Source organism: Halichoerus grypus, chromosome 8, assembly GCF_964656455.1.
Source record: "Halichoerus grypus chromosome 8, mHalGry1.hap1.1, whole genome shotgun sequence".
Lineage (NCBI taxonomy): Eukaryota > Metazoa > Chordata > Mammalia > Carnivora > Phocidae > Halichoerus > Halichoerus grypus.
This window is the reverse complement of record NC_135719.1, coordinates 148,817,122-148,829,121: the sequence shown is the minus strand read 5'-3', so window position 1 is coordinate 148,829,121 and position 12,000 is coordinate 148,817,122. Positions and strand designations below refer to the sequence as shown.

General features: G+C 53.1%; 1 non-coding gene across 1 annotated transcript; it reads left to right on the top strand.

Moving 5' to 3' along the window:
• Positions 1–8,163: 8,163 nt before the first annotated feature.
• On the top strand, positions 8,164–8,297 carry LOC118547668 (small nucleolar RNA SNORA31). Its single transcript, XR_004923208.1, has one exon. It is a non-coding gene; the product is annotated as a small nucleolar RNA SNORA31 (small nucleolar RNA).
• The last annotated feature ends 3,703 nt before the right edge of the window (positions 8,298–12,000 follow it).

Below are 12,000 nucleotides of genomic sequence, written 5' to 3'. Positions count from 1 at the left end.
GGGAGGATGGGAGAGCCTCCCTGCAGGGCCTAGAGGTTTCCCCGTCCCACTCCACACCAGCCGCCTTGGGCGCTGCTGACTTAGCTAGCTGACTACAGGAGGGCCACCCCGAGGCTCCTCGTCCCACAGACCCCTGACTGGCCAGTTCGCCATTGTGCAGTTACGGAGGAGAGACCTGAGCCGGGGTCTGTCAGCAGGGCAGGATGTGGGAAGGGAAGTAGACCAGGCCCTTTCTGGCCCAAACCGCCTCACTCTTCAGAAGCTCCCCAGAGGGTTTGGGACATAGCTGCTGGCCTGGTAAGAAGGAGGCCTCCCAGGGTGACTCCCTCAAGGGGCCACAGGCACATGGGAGGACCGGCAGAGACAGACCCCAGCCCCAGGCCTCAAACGTGGCCAAGGCAAGTCTCCACGCTGGAGGCCACAGTCTCCCGGCTCCAGTCTGCCTCAAGAGTCCCCCATTTTGGAGACCTCTCCTTCCCAGGGGATGCTCCTCTTACCAGGCTACATGGCCCAAACTGTGTCCACTTGTCCTTCATGACTCAGCTCATAGGTCACCTCCTCCCGGAGCTCTTCTGACCTCTATGACCAACTCAGGCCCCTGTCCCAGCCCACCTGGCACCAATCACGATGGTAATGACCTATGGGTGGTGCTACCTGTCTTTCCCTCCCCCTGAAAAATAAGCTCCGCGAGGTCTCATCTGTGCCCGTGTGTCTGGGATCCCTGCTCGGCACCGGGCCTCGCACACCGCAGCTGCTGCGGACCTGGTCGTGGGGTCAGCCTGGGACACCTCCACAAAACAGAGTCAGGGCACCAGCGTATCGCCGGGAAAGAAACGCTGAGCATGGCTCTGGCTTCCCAGGTAGCCCTGTGGCTGGCAGATGGCGGCTCACGGGCTGTCTTCTGGCCGCACCCAGGCATTTGGACCCCCAGAGGGAGGAGTGTTCCTTTTCTCAGAGAGAAACCGCCTTCCAGCGTGCGGTTTCCATCCTGGGGACCCACCCCTTATCCACAGCAGTGACAGCGGGAGTGACGGCCTCCCCTTCCCCCACAGGACCCTGGAAGGGAGAAGGCGGACCCGCTAAATTCCCCGTGAGACCCAGCAGAGACTGGTGGCCCTGGCAGGTGGCGGGTGGGCGTGCTGAGAGCTCTGTTGACATACAGTCCTGGGGACAGGTCACTGTGTTGGGGCCAGGCCCAGGAGAGCCACGCGGAACCTCCCCCGGGCCAGGCTGCCCCCCTCCCTCCCAGCGCTCCATCCCCTAATCACCGGACAGCCAGAGATGATCTTGGAAACACAGACTGGATCTTAGCCTTCCGTCCTTCCAGGGGCTTCCTGCTGCCCTCCCCCCAGGATGTGGCCCACCTCCCTCCCTCCTTGACCTCCACTCCCTGCCTCTCCCTCCCCTCCTGCCTCCAGGGCTTCGCACAGGCCAGCGGCTGTTCCTCAGCCTGGGACACCTTTCCCTGCGTCTTCACAGGCTGCCTCCACCTCGTTCAGCCGGCACCCCTCGGACAGCATGTGCAGCGCCCCACCTCCAGCCGCCCACCCCCAGGCCTCCTCCCTGCTGCACCCCGTCTCCGCCTTATCTCCACGACAGTTATGGCTCTCTTTGTTCCTGTTATCACTCCCTCACTAGACTCCCCCGGGCACAGGGGCCTGTCTGTCTGTCCAGGCCTGTGCTGCTCATGCTGGGGCTCCAGCCCCTGGCCAGAGCCTGGCCTAGCGCAGACTACACCTGGGCCTCCTCGTGGTGCCGGCCGGGGGGCTGCTGGGGCTGATGCAGGTGCCGGGGAGGCCTGGGGAAGGCCACTGGGGCCACTTGCGCAGGGAGGTCTGTCATGGCCCAAGAGGCCTCCCACCACACCGCCTCCTTCTGCCCTTACTGCCCTCACAGCTGGCTCGCTGGCATCTGCCCCCCCTGGCCTGGCACACAGGGGGCCTCGGGAGAGGGGGCTTCTGGAAGGGTGTCCCAGGAGGGCAGCATCCTCTTAATGGGGGGACCACACGAATGGCATCGGGGCTCCTTCACTAAATGCCCAGCATTTTCGGAGCCGGTGGGGGAACCACACAGACCTGGACCAGCACCCCCCTTGGTCACCAGCCGTGGCCCTCTCCTCCGAGAGGCCTCCCTGCCCCTGCTTCCCCTCTGAGGAGGGGGTGAAGCCTGTCCCAAAGGGCTGCTTCGGAAATCTTAGAAGGTCTTAGAAGGAAAGGAAAGATGGTGGTGGGGCCCATTCATTTACCTCCAGTCCCAGCCGACCAGAGTGAGAAGAAAGGGACAAAGACAGCAGAAGGACAGAGAGCAGCAACAAACCCGGGAAGCCCAGATGGCCGAGTGGTCGCCGGCCTCGCCCACGAGGAGCGCCCACTCCGAGCTCAGCTGAGGGCAAAGCTGAGGAGTGACCCCTGACTGTGGAAGCCTCCAAAGCGGCCACGAGTCGCCTGCACCACTTCTACCCACAGTGTGGACCCCAGCCCTGCCCCTCTGCGCCCTGGCACGGGACTCACTTCTCCCCAGGGTATTTAACCATCCTCGTGGCAGCTGAAGTAGGTTGGACACTGTCCACCTGGACGTCACAGACCAGGCCAAGAATGGGGGACCGAACCCTAACAAGAAATGAACTGTGCATGGGACGCCTGGGTGGCTCAGTCGGTGAAGCGTCCGCCTTCGGCTCAGGTCATGATCTCGGGGTCCTGGGATTGAGCCCTCTCCCTCTGCCCCTCCCCCTGCTTGTGCATATTCTCTCAAATAAATAAATAAATAAAACCTTAAGGAAAAAAAAATGAACTATGCACGGACACAAGCTACAACATGGATGACCTTGACAGCATTACACTAAGGGAAAGAAACCAGCCCCAGAAGGTCACAGGGTGTCTGATGGCACTTACACAAGATGTCCAGAACAGGCAAATCCACAGAGACAGAAGGTAGCTTGTGTTGTCAGACTCTGGCGCGGGGAGAAATAGGAGGGACTGTTTAATGGGTACGAGCTTTCTTGCCCGGTGATGACGAAGTTCTACGCCCAGATAACAGATATGACTGCACAACGCTGTGAACATCCTTAATGCCACTGCACTGTACATTTCAGAATGGTGAAAATGACTAATTTTGTTACATGCATTTCAAACACACACACACATACACACACACACAGAAGCACGCACAAAGAATTGAGGGACCAGAGTTGGAGTCCAGCCTTCAACGTCAGTGCAGAGGCCCACTGCACAGGATGCTAGGCGTCTAGACACGGCCGCGCACCCCGCACTCTGCCCCTCCATATTCCCACCTGCCGCTCCTGTCTAGAGGACAAGCTCTGGATTCTTGGGCTGTGACCCACAGTCCCGGAGGAGGCAGTGGTCTGTGATGGAGGGGCCTGAGCACCAGCATGGCTTTTGTGGTGATCTGGGCTGAGCCCCCCTCCAGGTGCTGCCCTGTGCAGGGACAGAGATGCTGCTTTTATTGTGTTGGCCCCAAGCCTCTGCTCTTGTTCCCCCTTCAGGGATCTCAGGCGGGCTCCTGGCTTTAAATAACACCTCTACTCCGATGACTCCCAAATCTATGTCTCCAGCCGGGACTTGGCCTCAAGTCCAGCCACCTGCTCCAGTCTGCCCAGAGTTGACCAATGGGCACCACACACATCTCAATGCTGAGCCCACCCCGGGTCCCACCTTGAGGGCAGGTCACCTCTTCTCCCACATGCTCATGCCAAAACCTTGGAGGCATCTTGGCTCCTTTCTCTCAAACTCCACATCCAGCCACCACTCTGCCTCCAGAAACATGTGGAATCCAGCCCCTCTCCTTCCTCCACCACCTACACCCTGGTATGGCCCCGTCACCTCTCCCCTAGACTGTCTGCTTCTGCCATTGACCTATGAGCACTAGAGGAAGATGCTTAACGCAGAAAACAGATCATGTCATGTCCCTGCTCAACCTCCCAGTGGCTCCCAGCTTACTCAGAACGAAAACAAAGGCTTTCAGCAGCTCTTTCTGCCCACAGGGCCTGTCCCCGTGCTTTAATGAAGCCACCTTTTGCACCGAAAAAAAAAAAAAAGAAAGAAAAAGAAAAAGAACAAGAAAACAAAGGCTGTCCAGTGGTTTACAAGGCCCTCCACAGCAGGCCCCTGGGACCTACCAAATACTGTCTTGTCATCTCATCTTCTCTGTGTCACCACCTGGCTCCAGCACCACTGGCCTTCCTGCTGATCCTCAGACAAACCAAGCATTCCCAGGCCTCAGGGCCTTTGCACCTGCTGTTCTCTGTGCTAGGAATGCTTTTCTCTGGAGCTGTCCTGGGCTCACTCCTCATCTCCTTCAGACCCTGACTCGGATCTTACCTTCTCAGTGAATCATCTCTGAGCACTCTCTTGAAGAAGGTCACCCCTCCCGCCACCCAACACACTTTTCTCCTTTACACATGCCACCAGCCAGCAGGGCTTATTGACTCGTACCGCCTGGCTCCCCCTTAGGATGGTAGCCCCTTGAGGGCAGAGATTCCTGTCTGTCTTGTTCCCAGTTGTTTCTCCAGAGCCTAGAGTAGTACATGGCATACACTGGGCTTCCACAAATATCTGAGAAATGAATGAGCCATTTTATGGTAGGACACGAGGCCCAGAGGGCAGAGTGAGCAGCTGTAACCGGCAGCACCAGGTTTCCCTAGGCCTGTCTCCCAAGCTCCCAGATCCTTCTAGCTCGCGGTGCTTGTTATTTTTGTTAGTATCCACACCCGAATGGAAGACAGAGTGTTCTCACAGCATCTTCTTGCTGAGAAGGCAAATATTCAAAAATACTTTGACAATGACATTCTCCAGTTCCCCGAGGCTGTGTGAGATGCCAAAAATGATGTGACTAATTAGCGGCACCGACTTCCCGAACATCCCGGCATCTGTGTCTCCCAGGGACAGGGCACGGCCGCCAAGACTCTCTGGTGCTGCAGGGGAGTGTCTGGGGGGGGACCCTCAGGGGAGAGTCCAGTGGAGCCCCGAGCCTGGGCCAGGACTGGCCCGCCTCTGGCAGCCTGAGAGCCCCCGAGCCGGTCCCTGACACTTGCTGGCCTCAGTTTCCTCATTTGTGAAATGAGGGGGCCTTCTGGCTCGGATTCAGGTCCAAATGTTATCCGCCACAGGAAGCTCGATGCCGGTTCCTAGAGAACGGGGGGCATGGTGCGCGCAGACGACCCTATGGTTTCCTGCAGGTCTCAGAGCCACCTCGCACAGCCCCGAGCCACTCTCGTCCAGACCCCGCTTCAGGCCTCCTGCACTCTTTTTTCAAGATTTTAGTTTTCGGGGCGCCTGGGTGGCTCAGTCGTTAAGCGTCTGCCTTCGGCTCAGGTCATGATCCCGGGGTCCTGGGATCGAGCCCCACATCGGGCTCCCTGCTCAGCGGGGAGTCTGCTTCTCCCTCTCCCACTCCCCCTGCTTGTGTTCCCTCTCTCGCTGTCTCTCTGTCAAATAAATAAATAAATAACCTTAAAAAAAAAAAAAGATTTTAGTTTTCATTTATCTGGAGAGAGAGAGAGAGCGCGAGAGAACACGAGAGAGAGAGAGAACACGAGAGAGAGAGAGAGCGCATGCGCGCACAAGAGGGGGGAGGGGCAGAGGGACAAACAGACTCCCTGTGGAGTGGGGAGCCTGACAACGCGATGAGGGGCTCGATCCCAGTACCTGGGACCCTGACCCGAGCCAAAGGCAGACGCCCAACCGACTGAGCCACCCAGGTGCCCCTATCCTGCACTCTTCACACCAGGGCCATGCGCCTAGGTGCCCATGCTGTGCCAGGGGCTAGGGACACGGCGACAGGTCAGCTCTCTGCAAGGCCTGTGCTTTCCCCCTCCTGACCGTCACCACCCCCACGGTGTCCAGCACACATTAATACCCACTAAAGAGAGTCCAGTGCTGTCCGCCATCATCCTCGGTTCCTCACAGTCCCTTTGAGCCTGTAAAGCAGCCCCAGGAGGCGTCCACTGCAAGGATTATTGCTCCCATTTCACAGATGTGGAAACTGAAGCCCCAGGAGGAAAAGTGACTTGTTCAAGACCCCGCAGGAAGTTGAAAGGCAGAACCAGAACTCGAACCTGGGCCTTCCCATAGCTTGTTCAGGACTTTAATCTCGACACCTCCAAGGAGTGCCAGGATGGGGCCTCGAAAGCTGGACCTCACCCCGAACAGCAATATCATTAAGCCTCTCCTCTGCTCAAGAACACCTCAAGGCACCCTACTGCAGCAAGCCTACCTCTCCTAGCATCACCCTAAAACCCACATATGTCACCCTCCAACCCAGCTGCAGCAGACTCATCTTCAGGAACCCCCAGCATTCCAAACTCGTCCCACCTCAGCACCTTTGGCCAGGCCAGGACCCCACCTTGGGGCACCCCTCCTACCTAGTCTTATTTCCTTCACTCTCCAGCAGCCCATACTCCATGCCAGGTCTCCTTCCCTTGGGCCTGGAGATCAGAATTCTGGAGGACAGGGTCCCCATCCTCCAGAAGCTCATGCCTAGTTGGGAAACAGATACATTTATAAAATATCAGAATATAACCAACAAGGGCACCTCGGGGGTGAAGGAGCCGAAAGGGTTGCAAACTTCTTATTCTACCCGGTCAAAAGAAGCCTCAGGTTTCCCAAACCTACATCTCTGGATGGGCATTCCCAGTATGAGGAACAGCCTGTGCAGAAGCCTCCTGAGAGTGAAGAATGTGATGTTCCTGGAAAAAGGTCCACCATGGCCCACTCCCAGGCTCTGTGCAGATGGGGCAGCAGATAAAGCCCAGAAATATGAAGGAGCTTGAATGCCCGGTGAAGGTGTCAGGCAGGGCTCCAGCCTCGGGGACAGGGGTGAGCAACTACTGCCAAACCCAGCCCATCACCTGTATTTGGACAGCTGCGAGCTGAGAATGGTTTTATATATTTGTTAATTTTTAAATTATTATTTTTTATTATTTTATTATTAATTATTTTTATACGTAATATTTATTTATATAAAAATAAATTATAATTTTAAAAAAGATTTTATTTATTTATTTGAGAGAGAGAGAACACATGCGCACACGAGCAAGAGGGAGGGGGAGGAGCAGAGGGAGAAGCCGACTCCCCGCTGAGCAGGGAGCCCGATGCGGGGCTCGATCCCAGAACCCTGGGATCATGACCCGAGCCGAAGGCAGACGCTTAACGGACTGAGCTACCCAGGCGCCCCTACATTTTTAATGGTTGAAAAAAATCCATAAAAGAAGACTAATTTGTGACCCTAGAAAATTCCATGAAATTCAAGTTTCAGTATCTACACATAACCTGTTATGCCATTTGTTTACATGTTCCATGCAACTGTCTTTTCATTACAACAGCAGAGTTGAGTAGCTTGTCTCTATGGCTCACAAATCCTGAAATATCTACTACGTAGTGCTTTTCAAAAACTTTGCCCACCCTACTCTAGGAAGTGGCCACCAGCCCAGGCAGTGGTCCCCAAAGGAGATTCCAGGGAATACTCATCCTGTGAGATGCTCTAGGAGAAAAGAGTTCCCCAGCTGGGTAAGCCTGGGCTGCTCAGCCTGCTCATCCCACTCTCTGCCAAGGGGAGACAGTGAATGATAGCCCAGTAAAGGCGCTGAGAAGTCCTGCAGGAAAGAACCTTATTTTACTCTTGTGAGTCTTTAAACATGTCCACTCCTTCCTGGCATACGGGAGGATCGCATATCTCTTTGGAGTTAGACATGGCTGGGAGACTCCCTTTGCCACTGAAATGTGAGTGGAAGTGACATGTATTATCTCTGGGTAGAAGCTCTTAGAGCCAGTGGGTAACTTAACCCTTCCTCTTTCCCTCCCCCACTGCCTAGCAACAAGTGAAGCTCCATCAGCCGGCATCCTAGAGTGAGAGGACCAGAGACCCTGCCATAATGGACACGAAGCAAGAGCAAGAAAATGACCCTTGTTGTTTCACCATTAAAAAATTGATGGGGGGGGCACTTGGGTGGCACAGTCGGTTGAGTGTCCGACTTGGTTTTGGCTTAGGTAGTGATCACACGGTTGTGGGATCAAGCCCCCTGTCAGGCTCCGTGCTCAATGTGGAGTCTGCTTGAGATTCTCTCTCTCCCTCTGCCTCTGCCCCTCCCCCCACTCCTACTCTCTCTCTCTCTCAAAATAAATAAATAAAATCTTAAAAAAAAACCTTATGCATCCGTTTGACAGACCTGGAGCAGTTCCTGTCTGCTGCTAAGGTTTCCACTAGAGATGCAAGAAAAAAGTGTCCTCGCGCTTTCTGTCTGTCTCATTATGGCAGTCAAGATTGAATGGGGGAGTACACGGAAAAACCAGAAGAATTTCTGCAACTCAGAAGTAACCTTGTCAACAATGAAATCTTGTTTTACTCCAAAGTAAAAAAAAAAAAAAAACCTTAACACCCAAAGAACAAATAATCCAATCAAGAAATGGGCAGAAGACATGAACAGACATTTCTGCAAAGAAGACATCCAAATGGCCAACAGACAAATGAAAAAGTGTTCAAAAATCACTTGGCATCAGGGAAATACAAATCAAAACCTCAATGAGATACCACCTCACACCAGTCAGAATGGCTAAAATTAACAAGTCAGGAAAATGACAGATGTTGGCGAGGATACAGAGGAAGGGGAATCCTCCTACACTGTTGGTGGGAATGCAAGCTGGTGCAGCCACTCTGGAAAACAGTATGGAGGTTCCTCAAAAAGTTGAAAATGGAGCTACCCTACGACCCAGCAATTGCACTACTGGGTATTTACCCCAAAGATACAAATGTAGTGATCCGAAGGGGCACATGCACCCCAATTTTATAGCAGTAATGTCCACAATAGCCAAACTATGGGAAGAGCCTAGATGTACATCAACAGGTGAATGGATAAAGAAGATGTGGTATAGATATACAATGGAATATTATGCAGCCATCAAAAAGATGAAATCTTGCCATTTGCAATGACGTGGATGGAACTGGAGGGTATTATGCTAAGCGAAATAAGTCAATCAGAGAAAGACAAGTATCATATGATCTCACTGATATGTGGAATTTGAGAAACAAGACAGAGGATCATGGGGAAGGGAGGGAAAAATGAAACAAGACGAAACCAGAGAGGGAGACAAACCATAAGAGACTCTTAATCTCAGGAAACAAACTGAGGGTTGCTGGAGTGGTGGGGGGTGGGAGGGATGGGGTGGCTGGGTGATGGGACATGGGGGAGGGTATGTGCTATGGTGAGCGCTGTGAATTGTGTAAGACTGATGAATCACAAACCTGTACCCTGAAACAAATAATACATTATATGTTAATAAAAAAAAATCTTTAAAAAAAAATGGATGGGGATGCACCTGGGTGGCTCAGTCGGTTAAGCTTCTGACTCGATCTCAGTTCAGGTCTTGACCTCAGGGTTGTGAGTTAAAGAGCCACATTGGACTCCATGCTGGGCATAGTCTACTTTAAAAAAACGAATATGGATTGGCAGGGGGCACCTGGCTGGCTCGGTTGGTGGAGCACACCACTCTTGATCTCGGGGTTGTGAATTCGACCCCCATGTTGGGTGTAGAGATTGCTTAAAAAAGAAAATCTAAAAAAAAAAAAAAAGCATATGCCACAATCTATTTTAAAAAATGGATGGGGGGCACCTGGGTGGCTCAGTTGGTTAAGCAACTGCCTTCGGCTCAGGTCGTGATCCTGGAGTCCTGGGATCGAGTCCCACATCGGGCTCCCTGCTCAGCAGGGAGTCTGCTTCTCCCTCTGACCCTCCCCCCTCTCATGCTCTCTGTCTCTCATTCTCTCTCTCACAAATAAATAAAATCTTAAAAAAAAATTTTTTTTTAAATGGATGGGGCTCTGGGTGGGGTGGGAAATCTCCACCTTCCACTCAACTTTTGTTGTGAAGCTAAAAAATAAAGGCTATTTTCAAAAAAAAAAAAAATGGACTGAGGATCTGAATAGACATTTCTCCCAAGAAGATACGTAAATGGCCAATAAATACATCAAAAGATGCTCACCATCCTGAGTCATGAGAGGAATGCAAATCAAAGCTACAGTGAGATCTCACTTCACACCCAGTATCGAAAAGACAGACAATAACAAATTTTGGCGAGTACATGGAGAAACTGGAACCCTCATCCGCTGCTGGTGGGAATGCAAAATGGTGCAGCCGCTCTGGAAAGCATTCTGCCAGTTCCTCAAAAAGTTAAACATAGAGTTATCATAAGACCCAGAAATCCTCCTTCTAGGGATACACTCAAGAGAAATGAAAACAGGGGCGCCTGGGTGGCTCAGTTGGTTAAGTGTCTGCCTTCGGCTCAGGTCATGATCCCAGGGTCCTGGGATCAAGCCCCGCATCGGGCTCCCTGCTCAGCGGGGAGTCTGCCTCACTCTCTCCCACTCCCCCAGCGCATGCTCTCTCTGTCAAATAAATAAATAAAATCTTTAAAAAAGAGAGAGAAATGAAAACATATGTTCACATAATAACTTGTACCCCAATGGTCATAACAGCATTATTCATAATAGCTAAAAAGTAGAAATAACTTAATGTCCCTCAACGGAGGAATGGATGAACAAAATGTGGTCTCTCCATATGATGGCACATCATTCGATCCCTAGAAGAGAGGAAACACTGTCTCGTCACACCACGAGGATGAACCTTGAAAACATCCCCCTAAGTGAAAGAAATGAGGCACAAAAAGCCACGTATAAGGATTCCATTTATAGGAAATGTCCAGAATAGACAAATCTATAGAGGCCGGAGGACTAGTGGTCGCCGGGAGCTGGGGGAGTAGGGAAAGTAGAGACTAATTTCTAATGGGTCCAGGGTTTGTTTCTGACGACAAAAATGTTCTAGAATGGTGATGGTGGCGCAACCACTGGATCATACATTTTCAGGGGGTGAATTTTATGGTAGGTATATATGTCAATAAAACTGTTAAATAAAAAAATCTAGGTGATCATTAAAAAAACAAAGATTCTGAGCCTGTTTGTTAGGATCCCGTGTCCCGGCTCGTGCTGTGTGATACAACTCAGGAAGAGGAAGTGTTTGCCCAGACCCCGCAGCCCATCGCTGGCCTCAGTGCCCCCTTGGTGGGTCCCTGGTGCTCTGAGAGAGCTCCGGAGCGAGTGCGCGGGCAGCCCCCCTCTGCCCCGCGGGGCCCACCCTGGAGGACAGCCATGGCTCCAGGCAGCTACCGTGCAGGGGCCAGCTGAGCCCCCTACTCCACTTGCAGCCACCACAGAACCCTGCTGATTTCCCAGCGGGCCAAGCACACAGCCCCCTTCCCGCGCGCTCGGCCAGAGCCCCTCCTGGGGCACTTGGGCCGCTGCACAGCCGGGACAGGGGGCCCACCTGCTCGGTGGCTCCAGTCCGGAGCACAGGCTCCTTCTGTCATTCACGCACTCACTCATTCATCATGGGCCTGCTCTGCGCGCTCCCGCATTAGCCAGACAACCCCTCACTCGCCTTCCAGCAGACCCTTCAGTCCAGCCCCGAGTTACGTGACAATGGTCCCCCTCCACTCCCAACGTTCAAGGACTCCCAGCCACTCCATCAGCCTGGCCAGCTTTTCCCACCACGGCGGGGCCTGGGGCTCCTGAAAAAGCAACCTGATCCGCATTGCTCCTGAGCCCCGGAAGAGCTGGGGTGGCAGGGCCCAGAGGCCCAAAGCCGACACCCTGGCACCACACGATGGACAGGGCCCCACAGGGGCCGGGCCAGCAGGTTTTTGTTTTTTTAAATTTTATTATGTTATGTTAGTCACCATACAATACATAATTAGTTTTTGATGTAGTGTTCCATGATGCATTGTTTGCATATAACACCCAGTGCTCCATGCAGAACATGCCCTCCTTAATACCCATCACAGTTTCTAATCTGTCCCCAGTGGCCCTCCCATGGAAAGCATCAGCTGCCTGAGGTTTAGAATATAAGTTCACGAGAACGCTCCTTTCTGGGAATAAGTGTGAGCCTCCCAATTGCCTAACATACTCCCCTCGGTCAGATGAAGTTCCTACAGCCCA